Below are 18,531 nucleotides of genomic sequence, written 5' to 3'. Positions count from 1 at the left end.
TTAGTCCGGTCCGGTGGAAACTAATATCCAGTCGCTAATTCACAGCCCTTCCTCCGGACAATTACATTTCGGGTCAGACTCCCTGAGGACGTGTTTAAAAAATGATCTGAATACAGGAACATGTTTTGATAATGTTACTGTCTGTTGCTTTTGCTCATTTTTTGTCGGCTGCTGTAAAATTAAATTTTGATCTAACTTTTGAGAAGAAATGTGTTTAAAGGAGATATCGTTGGCCCTGATGCTGAGTCCCTTTGGTAAATTGAGGTGATAATTGTGATCTGGAATTGAGTTGTGATGTTGGGAAGTCAGTTCCAGCTTCACTTCAGCCGTTTTCCTCATTTGACCAATTTACCAATTAGAGTAAACGGATATTTAATCACATTGAGCAGCTCCTCTCTGAACTTACTCTGGGTCACTGTGTAAATGGCCGTGTTCGTGCAGGAACTCAGAAGCTGAAGCAGAATTCCCGCTTGTTCGAAGGTTGCAAAAGGGTTAAACAAAGATCGGCGGTTAAAGACACCTGAAATTCGATAATATAAAAAATATACGACCGTTGTCATCCAGAGCAGGATAAAACTGCCGGATATGGCAAAAAGTAAAACGATGGACCTTCTGCGGTTCTTCATCTCAGGGTCCTTGTCATTCTCACCATTGCTGAGGTCCCGGAGGCTCCTTCGGGCCCGACTGGCCACTAAAATGCGTCTGACGGTGAGAGCATTAAACAATAAAATCAAACAGAATGGAAGCAACGGGGTTAACAGCTGTTCAATCCAAGAAAATGCGATCCATGTGGGTAGAATATAAAACTGTGATGATACAAGGCAACCCCACGGTATATTGTTAATTGTTACATACGGATACGGAACATACACGAAGGGCCGGGGAATGTTCTTTAAACCGAACAGCGCGCTCAAAGTCACGATAATCACAAGTGAAGTTTTCTCGGTGCAATATTTTGTTTTCAGCTTCTGACAACTAATGGCTACAAAACGATCAAAGGTAAAAGCAGTCGGAGCCAGGAAGAGAATGAATCTGCAAACAGGAGTGTAGAGCAGGAAAGTGTCCCCCCAATAAAGATGAGCAATCCGATATAAGATCACATTACAGGCAATCACCAGGAGATCCGCCGTCGCCATGGCCACCAGGTAGCGAGTGATACATTTGGAGAGACCGCACTTTCCACGGGACAGGATCACAATCGCCAGCAAGTTCACTGAGAGAAAGAGAGAAACAGAAACAGTGAAATCACTAACCGGGCTGATCAATGAGCTCTCAGTTTAACCGATGTACATGGGCTATGATTGTGTTTATTTATTGGTTTTGCCCCTTGGCTTCTGCCTCCTGTTCCGAAGGGGCAGCTCATTCTGGGAGGTTCCTTTCGGGTGACGGTGGCCCCGGGATCCCTCACCCGACAGCTGAGTCCTCACTTGTGATCCTTGAGATTCAGTTTATTCAGTCGATTCCGACACTGGGAGGTCCACGGGACAGGACGTCAACAAATTTGAAAGCAAATGCGACAAGATAATTTCCCGTAAATTAGGCAGACAGACTGGTGGAATGGGCGGGACATGGCAGATGAAATTTAATGCAGAGAATTGCGAAGTGATACATTTTGGCAGGAAGCATAAGGAGAGGAAATATAAGCTAAATGGTACAATTCCAAAGGTGGTGCAGGAACGGAGAGATCTGGGGATATATGTGCACAATTCTTTCCAAAAGGAATTGGATAAATACTTGAAAGGAAAGAAAATTGCAGGGCTGCGGGGAAATGGGACTAACTGGATTGCTCTGACAAAGAGCCGGCACCGGCTCGATGGGCCGAATGGCCTCCTCTGTGCTGTAACTACTCTATGATTCTAAGAGATGGATCCCAGAAGCCGCGCTATTTAAGAACAAATGACCACCAATTCTCATTCATGTTCTCCAGCGAAACCCCTCTCGAATTAATGCCAAGTCTGGTTTCCCCCACTCTCCACAATAACATACATGGGCAGCAGCATGCAGTCATTAGTACAAAAGTACATAAGAACATAAGCAATAGAAGCAGGAGGAGGCCATCCAGCCCCTCGATCCTGCTCCGACATTCAATAAGATCATGGCTGATCTTCGACCTCAACTCCACTTTCCCGCCCGGTTCATTCTCTTGGAATCTCAAAATCTATCGATCTCAGTTTTGAATATATTCAATGACTCAGCATCCACAGCCAACTGGGGTAGAGAATTCCAAAGATTCACAACCCTTGGAGTGAAGAAATTCCTCCTCATCTTAAATGTCTGACTCCTTATCCTGAGACAATGCTCTCCAGTTCAAGACTCTTCAGCCAGGGGAAACAGCCTCTCAGCATCTACCCTGTCAAGCCCTCTCAGAATCTTACATATTTCAATGAGATCACTTCTCAATCTTCTAAACTCCAGAGAGTATAGGTCCATTCTACTCAATCGCTCCTCACAACCCTCTCATCCCAGGAATTAATCGAGCGAACCTTCTATTTATAAGCTGTAGTTCAGTTGGTAGCACTCTCGCCTCTGAGTCAAATGGTGGTGGGTTCAAAGCCCCATTCCACAAAAGTTGCACCAACAATCTCGGCCGATCTTCCAGTGTCGGACTGAGGGTGTTGCTCTGTCGGTAGATACTGCCTTTCAACCAACATCACTAAAAAATCAAATCATTTGGTGATTATCACATGGCTATTTGTGGGACTGTGCTATGAGCAAATGAGCTGTTGTGTTTCCTACATTACAACAGCAACGACACTTCAAAAGTACTTTATTGGTTGTAAAGCGCTTTGGCCGGTCGGGAAAGGCGTTAGGTAAATGCAAGACTTTCTTTCTTTTCTTCATTGCATCCCCTCGAAGACAAGTATATCCTTCCTTAGGTAAGGATACCAAAACTGTACACAGTATCCAGGTGTGGTCTCACCAAAGCCATGCACAATTGCAGCAAGACTTCCTTACTCTTGTACTCCAACCCCTTGCAATAAAGGCCAACATTCCATTTGCCTTCCCAATTGCTTGCTGTACCAACATGTTAACTTTCTGTGTTTTGTGTACAAGGACACACAAATCCCTCTGAACATCTACATTTAATAGTTTCTTATCATTTAAAAAAAAATCTGTTTTTCTATTCTTCCTACCAAAGTGAATAACCTCACATTTCCCCACATTATACTCCATCTGCCACCTTCTTGCCCACTCACTTAACCAATCCATCTCCCTTTGCTCACTCTTTGTGTCCTCCTCACAGCTTACTTTCCCACCTAGCTTTGTATCGTCAGCAAACTTGGATACATTACACTCGGTCCCTTTATCTAAGTCATTCAAATAGATTGAAAATAGCTGTGGCCCAAGCACTGATGCTTGTGACACCCTACAAGTTACAGCCTGCTAACCTGAGAATGATCCGTTTATTCCTACAGTCACCTTTTTTCACCAAGCCCTTACAATACTTTAAACATCAAATGCATAAAAATCCTGGAAAGTCATTGCGGGAATATAATTATGATCTGAGAGGAACATTTGATGGGAACACAAGATTGTACCTTCAACTCAGGAGGACAGTTTCTGTCACATGTTTTATTTATCTGATGCGTATTACGTTTGTTCCCTGTCCTTCTATCCTGAAGACACTGACTCATGCCGGGATACACAGCCGCAATCTGCTCTCCGGAACCCCAGGCGATCGGTCCTCGGGAAACACGACAATCTCACCCGGTCCTTCCTCACCCGATCTCCACAACAGGCGCGCTTTCCACCAGGAGGTAGTGGATTACACTCAGGACTGTGCGCCCTGCCTGTTTTACCCCTGCCTGGCCAGGGAGCACCAAGGACACATTGAGACCCCAGACTCGACAGTTCAGCACAGAGCGAGGGTGAGTTACTCGGTGCATTGACCAATGGGATAAGAATGAAAGTTTTAGCTGTATCACAAAACTTTGCAAAATAACATTCTATGTTTACCAGACTCAGCGTTGAAATAGTTCAATGTTCTGTTACTTACACCATACGTGCTGATAATGACCTACCAGGTAACCCAATTGCTGCGAGAATAGGGTAATAAACTGCTTCTGTCTCCGCAATTGCAGGCACATGCATTTCTCTGTGGAGACGATTAATTTCGATGCTGTAAAGAGGTATGCGGACTTCAATGTCAGGTAACGAAGTTAAAGCAGCGAGATACTTATAGTTTAAGTAAACCTCTCATGAGACAATTAAATCGCATATCTGCTGATATTACTTACAGACTCTTGAACAAACAGGTTTTGGTCCCATCTGACCTTTGACTATCACAATCATTAAGGTGACGGAACATTACACATCGACCAGCTGAGTAACCTTTTGGAACAGTGAATTGTACAAAGGCAGAGCCACAATTTCTAATTTAAATATATTAAATGAAGATTGAAACCACAAGCACACCGTGCAAGAAATATCGAAACTCAGTTCACCAATGTGAAAGCTCTACTTGAATTTTCTGTACTCCCATTGCCAGCCTGGTCCAACTATTCCCTCTATCGCCACCGGTAGTTTGTGAATTGTAATTCAGTTTAAATGGAAAAAAACAAAATTAACCTGGAACAAAAAGTGACCACGAAGCTGTCAGGTTATCCTAAGTGGTTCACTATTGTCGTTTAAGGCAGGAAACCTGCCGTGCTTACCGGTCTGGCCTATACGTGATGATGAACTGCCCTCTGAAATGGCCAAGCAAGACACTCAGTTGAATCAAACCGCTATAAAAAAGGTTAAGAAGAATAAAATCGGACGGACCACTTGGCTGCCTCCTAAGCATCGAATTCGGACATGACAAAGGCACACCCAGCGCAGTCGACCATGAAAACTCTTCCAACATCTGGGGACTGACGCCAAAGTTGGGACAGCAGTCCCACATTCTAGTCAATCTTACAGAATCAAAGCTATCAGCAAAAGTCCCACCATCATCCTTGGGTACATCCTCTCCCACCGGCAGGCCTGACCCACCAGAAGTGGATATACAGTGTGGTGCGAGTGACCCTGGAATTCTTCAACATTGACACTGGACCACATGAAGTCTCAAGGCCTCAGGTCAAACATGGGCAAGAAAACCTCTTGCTGATTATCACCTATCACCTCGCCTCAACTGATGAATCAGTTCTCCTCCATGTTGAACACCACTTGGAGGAAGCACAGAATATACTTTGGGTGGGGATTTCAATGTCAGTCACCAAAAGTGGCTCAGTAAAACCACCATTGACAGAGCTGGCAGAATCCTGAAGGATATAGCTACTAGACTGGGCTTGTGACAGATAGTGACAGAAACAACATAAGGTAACAATCTACTTGACACCGTCCTCACCAATCCACCTGTCGCCAATGCATCTGTTCATGACAGTATTGGTGGGAGTGACCACCGCACAGTCCTTGTGGAGACCAGGTCCCAACGAGGAAGCCCTCCATCGTGTCATGTGACATTCTCAACTTGCTGAATAGGAAAGATTAAGAACAGATCTAGCAGCTCATAACTGGGCATTCACGAGGCACTGTTTTGCCATTGGCAGCAGCAGAATTTTAATCCACCACAATCCGTAACCTCATGTCCCGGCATATCTCTCACTCCTCCATCACCATCAAGCCAAACCTGGTTCAATGAGTAGTGTAGAAGAGCATCTCTGGATCAGCATCAGGTGTAGCTGAAAATGAGATGTCAACCTGGTGAAGCTTCAACACAGGACTACATGCTAAACAGCGGAATCAGTAGGCGATAGACAGAGCTAAATGATCCCATAACCAACGTATCTGGTCCAAGTTCTGCAGTCCTGCCATATCCAGTCAAAAATGGTGGCGGAGAATTAAGAAATTAACGGGACGCAGAGGCTCCCTGAACATCCCCATCCTCAAAGTGGTGGAGCGCAGTATGTGAGTGCAAAAGACAAGGCTGAAGTGTTCGCAGCCATCTTCAGCAAGAAGCACCAAAGGGATAATCCTTCTCGGCCTCCTCCTGAGGTCCCTGCCATCACAAATGCCAGTCTTCAGCCAATTCGATTCACTCAACAAGATATCAAGTCACGGATGAACGCACTAGACACAGTAAAACTATGTGCCCCAACAACATCCCAGCTGTCGTGCTGAAAACATGTGTTGCAGAACCAGCCAATCTGTTCCACTACATCGACAACACTGGCATCTACCAGTAGGAAGAATAAGGAGGCCTCACACTACTTGGATAATAAAAGTCCAAATTGGATGGAGGACCAAATGGTCTAGGGGTACAGATACACAAATGACTAAAAGTAGCGACGCAGATTAATAAGGCCATAAAAAGGCAAATCAAGCACTGGGGTTCATCTCTAGAGGGAAAACATTCAAAAGCTGAGAAGTTATGTTTAACGCTTATAGAACACATGGAGTACTGGTCACAGTTCTGGTCTCCATATTATAGAAAGGATATAGAGGCATTGGAGAGGATGCAAAAAAGATTCACAAGTATGATACCAGAACTGAAAGAATATATGATGTGGAGATGCCGGTGATGGACTGGGGTGGACAAATGTAAGGAATCTTACAACACCAGGTTATAGTCCAACAGTTTTAATTGAAAATCACAAGCTTTCGGAGCTTTCCTCCTTCGTCAGGTGTGTGAAGGTTTCCATAAAAGCTCCGCATATATAGTAACAGAACAATGCCTGGTGATTACAGATAATCTTTCCAACTGCCTGTTATCACACCTCTGCATGGATGGTGTTCAGACAGGGGAACATTACACCCAAGGCCACTGAATACGCAAGCGGTCAGATTACAAAGACATAAGAACATAAGAAATAGGAGCAGGAGTAGGCCAATCGGCCCCTCGAGCCTGCTCCGCCATTCAATAAGATCATGGCTGATCTGATCCTAACCTCAAATCTAAATTCATATCCAATTTCCTGTCCGCTCCCCATAACCCCTAATTCCCTTTACTTCTAGGAAACTCTCTATTTCTGTTTTAAATGTATTTAATGATGTAGCTTCCACAGCTTCCTGGGGCAGCAAATTCCACAGACCTACCACCCTCTGAGTGAAGAAGTTTCTCCTCATCTCAGTTTTAAAGAGCAGCCCCTTATTCTAAGATTATGCCCCCTCGTTCTAGTTTCACCCATCCTTGGGAACATCCCTACCGCATCCACCCGATCAAGCCCCTTCACAATCTTATATGTTTCAATAAGATCGCCTCTCATTCTTCTGAACTCCAATGAGTAGAGTCCCAATCTACTCAACCTCTCCTCATATGTCCGCCCCCTCATCCCCGGGAAAAAAAGAGACAGAGAGAGAGACAAAGAATGGCCAGTTGTATTAAAAACAGATAAGTTTTTTTTTTTCTCTCCCCCCCCCCCCCCCGCGGTGGGGTTACATGTAGCGCGACATGAACCCAAGATCCCGGTTGAGGCCGTCCTCATGGGTGCGGAACTTGGCTATCAATTTCTTCTCGACAATTTTGCGTTGTCGTGTGTCTCGAAGGCCGCCTTGGAGAACGCTTACCCGAAGATCGGAGGCTGAATGTCCTTGACTGCTGAAGTGTTCCCCGACTGGGAGGGAACCCTCCTGTCTGGCGATTGTTGTGCGGTGCCCGTTCATCCGTTGTCACAGTGTCTGCATGGTCTCGCAAATGTACCATGCTCCGGGGCATCCTTTCCTGCAACATATGAGGTGGACAGGCACCTTAGCCAGTGCGTGCAGTTTCTCCTTATTTACTCGATCAAAACCCCTCTTAATTTTGAACACGTGGATTACTTCTACCCTTAACCTTCATTGCTCGAAGCAGAACAATCCCAGGTTCTCGAGTCTCTCCACACAACTAAACCCCATCCCTGGTATAATTCTGAAAATCTCCTCTCCATCCTCTCCAAGACCTTGACCTCCTTAATAAATTATAGTGAGATGAACTAACATATCACAGGCCGGGGATCCAAATTGCCCTGTGGGGCTCAGTACCACACGGGTGAATTCAGGTAACTTAGCTCAGGCCGAGGACTGAGCCTCGGCTTTTCTTGCTCCGGGGCTCAGTAGCACACCTCGTGAGATCAGCTAACTCAGTACAGGCTGGAGATTGAACATGTGCCCATCCTGCTCTGTGTGGGACTCAGTACCACACCAGTTGAGATCAGCTCACTCAGCACAGGCCGGGATGGCGGAGAGAGACAGAGACACGGGTTGTGATCTGTAACTTTTTATAAACACTTCAGTTTATTTCACTCCGTGTCCAACACCGTGCGATCTCCCCTGGTGTGTCAGCTTTCTGTGTTTATACAGAGTGTAATGTATTGAATTGTCTCTTGGATCACACGGAGTGGTAGACGGGGGTCTGTGTGCGGAGGGTTCGGGGGGTGAGCTCTGATTCCCGCCCTCTTCTGGATTGAAAGGAGAAAAGAATGAATGAGAGAGAAGCGATGTGGGAGAAGGGATGATGGAAGAATTTGTCCATGAACCTGATTAATGTTTCCCAAAAACAAGATAATTTTAAGATATCATCAGCAGAACATTAATACAAGCTGCAAAACAAAAGCAAAATGCTGCAGATGCTGGAAATCTGAAGTAAAAACAGAAAATGCTGGAAATACTCAGCAGGTCAGGCAGCATCTGTGGAGAGAGTTCTGATGAAAGGTCATCGACCTGAAAGGATGTTTCTCTCTCCACAGATGCTGCCTGACCTGCTGAGTGTTTCCCGCATTCTCTGTTTTTATTATTAATATAACCTGAGCTCTGTCGAGCGTTTGTTGGTCGTTTCACTGATAAAGCTGGGAATTGAGGGGAAGCTGGTTCATGGCGAACCCCAGCTCTGAATCCCCCCGGCAGAGAGTTCAAGGAATGTTTAATATAAATGAGATTCAACGACAGTATCAGAAAATCTCTCCTTGATGGTCGGTCTCATTCTCCCGAAGTGAGGAATGAGCGGGAGGGGCAATTCCACCCGGGGTTATATTTTATTCCAACAGGATGACCCAAAGTCCAGCTTTCTGGGGGGCTGGAATAGCTCAGTTGGGAGAGCGAATCTCAAGGTTCCTGGTTCGATCCCGGGATTCAGTAGTTTTTGGGTTATTTTGTTTCTTCTTCTTTGGGCCGATTCTCGAACATTTGTTCACACTGACATTTTTACCCGACACTGAACGGTTGGGGATGGAATCGAGAGACATCAAGGATGTCTGTATCTAGCTTTTATTTCTGTATTTCCTTCTGCCTTTCTCTCTGGTTTTTGTCTCTCTCGGTGCCCGATGAACATTTGATTTGATGCATTTGTCCTAAACTGATGCCTTTTCCACATCTCAGGGCGGTCAGACATGCTCTGTCTGTCTGTTACTGCTTGTGACCATTAACGGGAACAGGCCGCGAGTTAAACATTTATCAGCAAACCGCCAGAGAGATAACACAGCGGGAATAAAACACATTGCCTCACATTGTTAGACACCGAGTGACACAGATTGTAATGTGTGTCAGTAAACAGACCCAGAAAACAGAGTCCGAGAAAGGAAAGAAATAGAGAGATAGAAAAGAGTCATAAAAAGAAAGAAAACCCTTTCTCCACCCCAACAACAACAACTTGCATTTATATCGCGCCTTTAACGGAGTAAAACGTCCCAAGGCGCTTCACAGGAGCGATTATCAAACAAAATGTGACACGGAGCCACATAAGGAGATATTGGGACAGGTGAGGTAGGTTTTAAGTGTCTTAAGGGAGGAGAGAGAGGTCGAGAGGCGGGGAGGTTTAGGGAGGGAAATCCAGAGCTTTGGGCCCAGTCGGTTGAAGGCACGGCCGCCAATGGTGGAGCGATGAAAATCGTGGATGGTCAAGAGGCCTGAATTGGAGGAGCTCACAGATCTCGGAGGGTTGTCGGGGTGGAGGAGGTTACAGAGATAGGGAGGGGCGAGGTCATGGAGGGATTTGAACACGAGGATGAGAATTTAAAATTTGAGATGTTGGTGAACTGGGAGCCAATGTCGGTCAGCGAGCAGAGGGGTTCTCCTCCTGAACGGTGGTTTGAATGTTTGGGGGGCGGGGCTGTGATAAATATCTCGATTTAATATAATGATCCCACTTTTCAACTACCCCGAATTATTACAATGCTGACCTGGAACAATCTTGAACATACCGCAAAACAAGACATTAAGATCAATGGTCACTTTAGCAAGGAGTTTAAAAGATTCTTCTGAGAAGGAGAAGGCTGAAGAAACGGACTGTGAACATTTCATGATGGCCGATTTATTTGTGTCCAGGGAGAGGGATGAGACACATGAAATGTTTCACACATTTCAAATCTCCCCGGTCAGACTGCCGATTGTTTATTGATCAGGAAGATGGCTGGTTATAATCTGAGACCCAGTGAAGAGGTGAGAACAGAGCAGCAGGGAATGATCCCAGAACAATAGGAGCCAGCAGCTCACCGTCTGGTACCTGTGTCAGGGACAATACACAACACCTCAGCTCCAGACCAGGAACAGAGAGCTGCTGTTAACGTGGCCCAGCCCTCGCAAACTGCTGGAACTGTGGGATGGAAATCAGACTTTGGGTCTCGGAGGCTGCTTTAGGGGCTCAGTGGCTCATCGAAAGAATAATTTCTATTAAAGAGCAGGGCTCTGCTCCATCACAGACTGATACTGTACAGTACATGGCAGAGTAAAGCTCCCTCTACACTGTGTCACCAAACACTCCGGGGACAGGTGCATCAAGGGTTAGATGAAGATTAAATCTCCCTCTACACAGTCACAGAGGATGTCATTTGTGACTTTGACAAGGGCCGTTTCAGTGCAGTGGCAGGAGTGGAAACCTGATTGGAGGGATTCAAACATCGTGTTGTGGGAAAGATGGACATGGATTTGGGAGGTGACAAGACTTTGGAGAGGACAGGGAGGTGGGAGATGGGGTGGTAGTTTACAAGGACACAGGGGTCAAGGGTGGGTCTTTTGAGAAGGAGGGTGATGACGGCAGATTTGATGGGGAGGGGGACAGTACCTGAGGAGAGGAGACCATTAACAATGTCAGCTAACATGGGGCCAGGATCAAGATGAGCTCAGAGAGGGCATGAGGGGAGATAGGAGAGAAACTTGGTGAGCTCGGGGAAGGGAGGGGAGCGGCAGAGGCAGCTGAATGGATGGTCTCAATCTCAGTGACAAAGAAGTCCGTGAGCTCCTCGCACTTTTTGTTGAAGGTGAGGGTGGAGGAGTGAGGGGAGTGGGGTTTAAGAAGACGGTTTGTAGTGGAGAAGAGAAGTCGGGAGTTATCTTTACATTCCAGGATGATCCTGGAATAGTGAGCAGTTTTGTCAGAGGAGACAGGACCCGATAGTGCTTTATGTGGTCCAGCCAGATCTGGCGATGAATGGCCAAAGCAGTTGTCCACCATAAACTTTCAAAGCTGTGTCCCTTGGACTTAAGGAATCAGAAATGAGGGCAGACCCAGGGGGATTGACCAGGGTGAGGGAGAGTGATGGCTTTAATGGGTACAAGGGCGTCAAAGGTGGAGGTGAGGGTGTGATTGAGCAAATCAGTAGCTGCAGAAATGTCGTGGTGAATGGAGGGCCAAAGTCCAGAGAGTTGGGAATTTGAAAGTGCCGTTGTAAGTGACCTGGGGGAGGGTTTTTTCCAGGGATGAACACAGAAGGAAGTGGGTTAGTCCCACTCCCCGGCTCTTTTCCCACAGCCCTGCAATTTATTACACGTCAAGTATTTATCCAATTCCCTTTTGAAAGTTACTATTGAACCTGCTTCCACCTCCCTTTCAGGCAGTGCATTCCCGATCATAACAACTCGCTGTGTAAAAAAATCTCTCCAAATCCCCCAATGATTTCTTTCAATTTATGTGAAATCTGTGTCCTCTGGTTATTAACCATTCCATCACTGGAAACAATTTCTCTTTACACACTCTGTCAAAACCTTTCATAATTGTGAATACCTCCTTTGAATCGTCCGTTAACTTTCCGGTTGTCGTCTCAGTGCCCTTCCTGCTGGTGTTTTATTTCAGTTCCCATGTGGTCTCGCGGTTAGGATTCTTGGTTTTCACCCAGGCGGCACGGCTTCGATTCCCGGTGTGGGAATAGTCAACCTTTAGTTTCAGCCTCCCAATTTGCCTGCAGTCCAGGCTGTGGCTGCTGCTTTCTCTCTCACTTCTGTGTCAGTCCCACAATCACACTGAGAAATGAGGCAAACCACGGCTCTTCAGGCGACAGTGCACCAAAAACTGAAGGGAAGCAAGCAACAATGTCACGACAGGTTGGGCAGCAGCTCATGGCCAAGTGTTTGACTACAGTCCTTTTATTATTTACTGTAAAGCCCGAGTCTGAGTGAAACACACACAGAACATTCGGGAAACACTCAGTGAGTCGGGCCCCATCTGCGCAGAGAACGGACCAATTAACTGAGAGTCTCAATGAGACGAGGAACGAGACACGGCCCCCTGTGAGAAACAAGGAACTTGCATTTGTATAGCACCTTTCACATCCTCAGGACATCCCACGCACTTCTCTCGAAGATCAGTCACTATCGTTTTTAAGAGAAGGTAGCAGACAAGTTGTGTACAGCAAGATCCCACAAACAGTGATGAGATATTGAGCCGATCTCCTGTTTGTTGGGTGCTGATGGTCGAGGGAAGAATGTTGGCCAGGACACCGGGAGAACTCCCTGCTCTTCACAAATTGCCACGGGATCTTTTACACCTCGGAGCAGAAAGAAGGGACCACCATTAAACACCTCATTCAAAGGACAGCACCTCTCACGATGCAGCTCCCTTTCAGCACGACACAGTCAGTCTGGATCATGTGTCCCAGTCCTGGAACTGGAGCTGGAACCCACAACCTTCTAAACACCATCCTGACTACCTGGTGTTACTCTCACCCCCGGGTAGTCATGAACCAGAGTGTGCCACTCCCAGAGTAACTGATGACCACAGCCTCAGCCCTGGGTCCCGGTCTGCACCATAACCGCAGCCTGATGCCGCTCATAGAAAGTGGCGTGGGATTCCTGAGTTCATTCTATGATGTGCATTGGGGGAGTGGGACTACATGGATTGATCTTGCATGGAGCCGGTAAGGACTCGATGTGCCAAATGGCCTCCTTCCGTGCTGTGACCTTTCTATGATTCTCTGATTCCATGTGGGTGGAGAGGGTTACAAGGAAGTGATCAGAGATGGCCTTATCCATGATTGACACGATCAGGAGAAGAGAGACCACGTGAGATGGCAAGGTCGAGGGGGTGGCCATGAATATGGGTCGGGGAGTTTCTATGCAGGGAGAGATTAAGGGAGGATAAAGTATCACACAATAGACTTGTTAGCAAAATTGAAGCCCATGGGATTAAACGGACAATGGCAGCATGGATACAAAATTGGCTAAGGAGCAAAAAACAGAGAGGAGTGGTGAACGATTGTTTTTCAGACTGGAGGCAAGTATACAGTGGTGCCCCCCAGGGCTCGGTATTAGGACCACTGCTCTTTTTGATATATATTAATGACCGGGACTTGGGAGTACAGGGTATAATTTCAAAGTTTGCAGATGACACGAAACTCAGAAATGTAATAAACAATGTTGAGGATGGTAACAGACTTCAGGAGGACATAGACAGACTGGTGAAATGGGCAGATGAAATTTAATGGAGAGAATTGTGAATTGATACATTTTGGGAGGAAGAATGAGGAGAGGCAATTTAAACGAAATGGCACAATTTTAAAGGGAGTGCAGGAATCGAGAGAACTGGGGGTATAGTTACACAAATCTTTGAAGGTGGCAGGACAAGTTGAGAAGGCAGTTAAAAAAGCAAATGGGGCCCTTTGCTTTATTAATTGAGGCATTGAATACAAAAGCAAGGAATTGATACAAAACCTTTATAAAACACTGGTGAGGCCTCAGCTGGAGTATTGTGTTTAATTCTGGGCACGTAACATGAAGAAGGATGTCAAGGCCTTAGAGAGGGTGCAGAGGAGATTTATTAGAATGGTACCAGGGATGAGGGACTTCAGTTATGTGGAGAGACTGATTAAAGTTCCATCTGAACTGCCCCATCAAACACTCCCAGGACAGGTACAGCACGGGTTAGATGCAGAATGAAGCTCCCTCCACACTGTCAAATCAAACACTCCCAGGGCAGGTAAAACACGGGTTAGATACACAGTAATGCTTCCTCTACTCTGTGCAGTTTATATCTCGCCTCAGATTTCAGATAAAAGGTTGGTTTCCTGGACACTCTGCTGGTGTCTCTCTGTCTCTCTGCACTCAGTTACACCGCTCTCTACCTCCCTCTGCTGGTGTCTCTCTGTATCTCTGTACCCAGTTGCACCGCTCTCTACCTCCCTCTGCCGGTGTCTCTCTGTATCTCTGTACTCAGTTACACCGCTCTCTACCTCCCTCTGCTGGTGTCTCTCTGTATCTCTGTACCCAGTTGCACCGCTCTCTACCTCCCTCTGCCGGTGTCTCTCTGTATCTCTGTACTCAGTTACACCGCTCTCTACCTCCCTCTGCTGGTGTCTCTCTGTATCTCTGTACTCAGTTACACCGCTCTCTACCTCCCTCTGCTGGTGCCTCTCTGTATCTCTGTACTCAGTTACACCGCTCTCTACCTCCCTCTGCTGGTGTCTCTCTGTATTTCTGTACTCATTTACACCGCTCTCTACCTCCCTCTGCTGGTGTCTCTCTGTATCTCTGTACTCAGTTACACCGCTCTCTACCTCCCTCTGCTGGTGTCTCTCTGGATCTCTGTACTCAGTTACACCGCTCTCTACCTCCCTCTGCTGGTGTCTCTCTGCATCTCTGTACTCAGTTACACCGCTCTCTACCTCCCTCTGCTGGTGTCTCTCTGTATCTCTGTACTCAGTTACACCGCTCTCTACCTCCCTCTGCTGGCGTCTCTCTGTATCTCTGTACTCAGTTACACCGCTCTCTACCTCCCTCTGCTGGTGTCTCTCTGTATCTCTGTACTCAGTTACACCGCTCTCTACCTCCCTCTGCTGGTGTCTCTCTGTATCTCTGTACTCAGTGACACCGCTCTCTACCTCCCTCTGCTGGTGTCTCTCTGTATCTCTGTACTCAGTTACACCGCTCTCTACCTCCCTCTGCTGGTGTCTCTCTGTATCTCTGTACTCAGTGACACCGCTCCCTACCTCCCTCTGCTGGTGTCTCTCTGTATCTCTGTACTCAGTTACACCGCTCTCTACCTCCCTCTGCTGGTGTCTCTCTGTATCTCTGTACTCAGTTACACGGCTCTCTACCTCCCTCTGCTGGTGTGTCTCTTTATCTCTGTACTCAGTTACACCGCTCTCTACCTCCCTCTGCTGGTGTCTCTCTGTATCTCTGTACTCAGTTACACGGCTCTCTACCTCCCTCTGCTGGTGTGTCTCTTTATCTCTGTACTCAGTTACACCGCTCTCTACCTCCCTCTGCTGGTGTCTCTCTGTATCTCTGTACTCAGTTACACCGCTCTCTACCTCCCTCTGCTGGTGTCTCTCTGTATCTCTGTACTCAGTGACACCGCTCAGTCTGTCCCCGCAGCTCCTTCGGGAGTTTAATGATTTTGAAATTAAGTCTTTTTCCTCTGTGACTTGTGAAGTTTTGATCAGTGAAATGTTTGAGAAAGAGATGGAATGAGAGCTTTAAGTGTGGGACAGAAGTTGTTTAACGGAGAAGGCACACGCTGCCTTAAATTGAGCAGTGGTTTCCCGAGTGCAGCGGTTATCATGTTTACATCACTCATGAAAGGTCTCTGATTCAATCCCGGGCGGGACCATTATTTGGGAAATTGCTCCGCGTGAATCTCCAGGATGAGTTTCTTCTCCTGTGAAAAGCGGGCGATAATTGATTTTTCCTGTTAAATTTGGCAACCGCTGCACCACATTCCTTTCAGGGAGAAGGGATGATGGAAGAAAGTGCCCATGAACCTGATTAAATGAGGCCAAACACAAGATAATATTAAGATATCATCAGCTGAACATTAACATAACCTGAGCTCCGAGATCTGACCGGGTCCCATTCCCCCAGAGTGAGGAATGAGCGGGAGGGGAATTTCCACCCGGTTTATATTTTTGTCCAAGGTGATGTCACAAAGTCCAATTTACAGTGGAGTCGAAATAGTTGAGTTTGGAGAGCGTGAGATTGAAGATCTGAAGGTCTCTGGGTTTGATTCTGTGTTCGGTGATTTTTGTTGCTCTGTTCTCGTTCTTTGAGTCGATTCTCGCATTTATTTCACTGAAATTTTAACCGGCACAGAAAGGTTGGGGAAGAAATAGACCGGCATCAAGAATGGGAAATATTGATAGCGTCTTTATTGAGCTTTTATTTCTCTTTTCGCTTCTGCCTTCTTCTCTGGAATTTGTCTCTCTCGGTGCCGGGAGACCATTTGATTTGAGGCATTTGTCCTGAACTGATGTCTTTTCCACATCTCGGGGCGGTCAGACCCGCTCTGTCTGTTACTACTTGTGACCATTGACGGGAACAGACGCGAGTTAAACGTTTATCAGCAAACCGACAGAGAGATAACACAACGGGAATCAAACCCATTGGGCATGATTTTATCGGGGAGGGGGGTCACGTGGGTCATGAGGTCATGGGTGGGTCAGTCATCGGAGGCATCGGCGAGTCAGTCATCGGGGGTCGGGGGTCATCGCGGGGGTCGGAGATCATGGGGTTCGTAGCTCGTGCAGGGGTGTCGGTGATGTGGAGGGGGTCGGCCGATCGCCTGTGTGGGATCACGGCCGGTTGGCTTGTTGGGCCTGGAGGAAGCACTCCTGCTCCTCCGGGCCAACAAGCTGTGCGATAAAGGCATTTACCTGCTGTTTCGGGCCTTCTCGCCTCCTCTCATGTGGTGTGAAGGAGAAGGCCCAGGAATCCTGGCTCCAAGAGGTTAAAATAAAAAAGCTGTAAAAATGGAGGCCCACATGCTAGCTACATAAACACTCACACACAGACATATACACACAAACATACACACACCAATAACATGAAAGTAACACAGGACTACTTGACAAACAGTATGCTGCAGATAGAGCGAAGCGATCCCACAAACAACGGATCAGATCAAAGCTCTGCAGTCCTGCCACACCCGTTTGTGAATGATGGTGGATAATTAAACAACGAACGGGAAGAGGCTCTATGAACATCCCCATCCGCAATGATGGTGAAGCCCAGCACGTGAGTGCAAAGTTTTAGAAACCGTCTTCAGCCAGAAGTGCCGAGTGGATGATCCATCTCGGCCTCCTCCCGAAATCCCCACCATCACAGAAGCCAGTCGAACATCGAGGTGAAGAGTGACGCTGAGAGCAGATTTTAAAACCGCTGGAATATCAGTGAAATTAAATTGGCGAAAGTGGGAAACTCCGAGTCAGTTTTACACTGTATATTCCGCATCCAATATTGGAGATAAAAGCTTTTGAAGGCGGCGAAAGTTTAAACCCCCCGTAGGGGAACTAAATCCCGGTCTCCCGCGTGACAGGCGGGGATACTCACCACAATACCAACGAGGAACTCTTACATTGATCTTGCACTCATCCCAGATGGTGTCAGACATGCTTCACGTATCAGTGCATTACTTTTAACTATTTATTTGATGACAGTTTGTTTCATTTTCCACTTGCCACTGTTGAAAGAACCTTTTACATTTCCATCTCTTTGTGAGACAACGACAACTGACTCTGTCTTTCTTTCGTTCTTTCTTTCTCTCTCATCGTGGTGAGTTGCTCCGCCTTCGTCCGGGGTTCAATACCCCGACTGGGAGGTAGCATTTTACAGACGCTAACTTTTAATTTTATGTCTTCACCGAGCTTCTTCCTAAACAAAAACTACAGAGCAAAAAAACAGGTGATTGTCACTTTCAGAATATTATTGTACGGAGACTATTTGAGGACTGGATGCAGAGCAATTGTGATTTTTACTAACAGGTGGTGAAGGTGACAGATCAGAAATTCATTCATTTCCCCCGCGCAGGTTCAAATCTGACAGTCTTCAGATCCCGTCATTCATCAACCTGTTTCATCTCTGCGTTTCAAAATTCAACAAGTTTCTTGTAGAATTAATAATTCTGAAGTGAATTAAAATTCCACAGCATTGAGTACCTCGAGTTTTATGCTCATTTTAATTGATCTGCAAGATTTCACGAAATCTACGACAGAAATGGAACAAAAATCAGCCAAATTATCCATATTCTGACTCTCAGTATTTCTGAGTCAATCCATGTGTATGTGTGTCTGTGTCTGTCTGTCTGTCTGTCTGTGTGCCTCATATTTTCTATATTTTCCTGAGAAGATCTGTCTCTTTCTGTCTCACTCTCTCCCGCGTTACCCACATCATGATCCAACATGAGATGGAAAAGTGGTCGGTAATTCTTCTTTCAACAGGGGTCCGTGGAAAGTTAAACAAACTGTCATCAAATGAACAGTTCAAACAGATTCACTGAAACGTGAAGCATCTGTGTTGAATATACGGCAAATATCGGCACGAATTCCTCGTTAGCATAGTGGTGAGTATCCCCGCCTGTCACGCGGGAGACCGGGGTTCAATTCCCCGACGAGGAGGTTATTGCTGCTTTCGAAGCTTCACTTTCATTTCTCTGCA

The 18,531-nt window shown here is 46.5% G+C and overlaps 1 protein-coding gene and 2 long non-coding RNA genes across 3 annotated transcripts in view; 2 read left to right on the top strand and 1 right to left on the bottom strand.

Moving 5' to 3' along the window:
• Positions 1-8,150, top strand: part of LOC137302035 (uncharacterized) — a 33,353-nt gene extending 25,203 nt beyond the window's left edge. Inside the window, exon 3 of the long non-coding RNA XR_010958404.1 lies at positions 3,624-8,150. This is a non-coding gene — a long non-coding RNA (uncharacterized lncRNA). The remainder of the gene's footprint in view (positions 1-3,623) is intronic.
• LOC137302350 (uncharacterized) overlaps positions 1-18,531 on the bottom strand; it is a 413,555-nt gene that overhangs the window by 150,666 nt on the left and 244,358 nt on the right. The window lies entirely within an intron of this gene.
• The window catches only part of LOC137302345 (zona pellucida sperm-binding protein 3-like), a 1,023,493-nt gene that overhangs the window by 826,164 nt on the left and 178,798 nt on the right, over positions 1-18,531 (top strand). The window lies entirely within an intron of this gene.

Source organism: Heptranchias perlo, chromosome 35 (assembly GCF_035084215.1).
Source record: "Heptranchias perlo isolate sHepPer1 chromosome 35, sHepPer1.hap1, whole genome shotgun sequence".
In the NCBI taxonomy this organism is placed as follows: domain Eukaryota; kingdom Metazoa; phylum Chordata; class Chondrichthyes; order Hexanchiformes; family Hexanchidae; genus Heptranchias; species Heptranchias perlo.
This window is presented reverse-complemented; position numbering and strand designations above follow the sequence as displayed.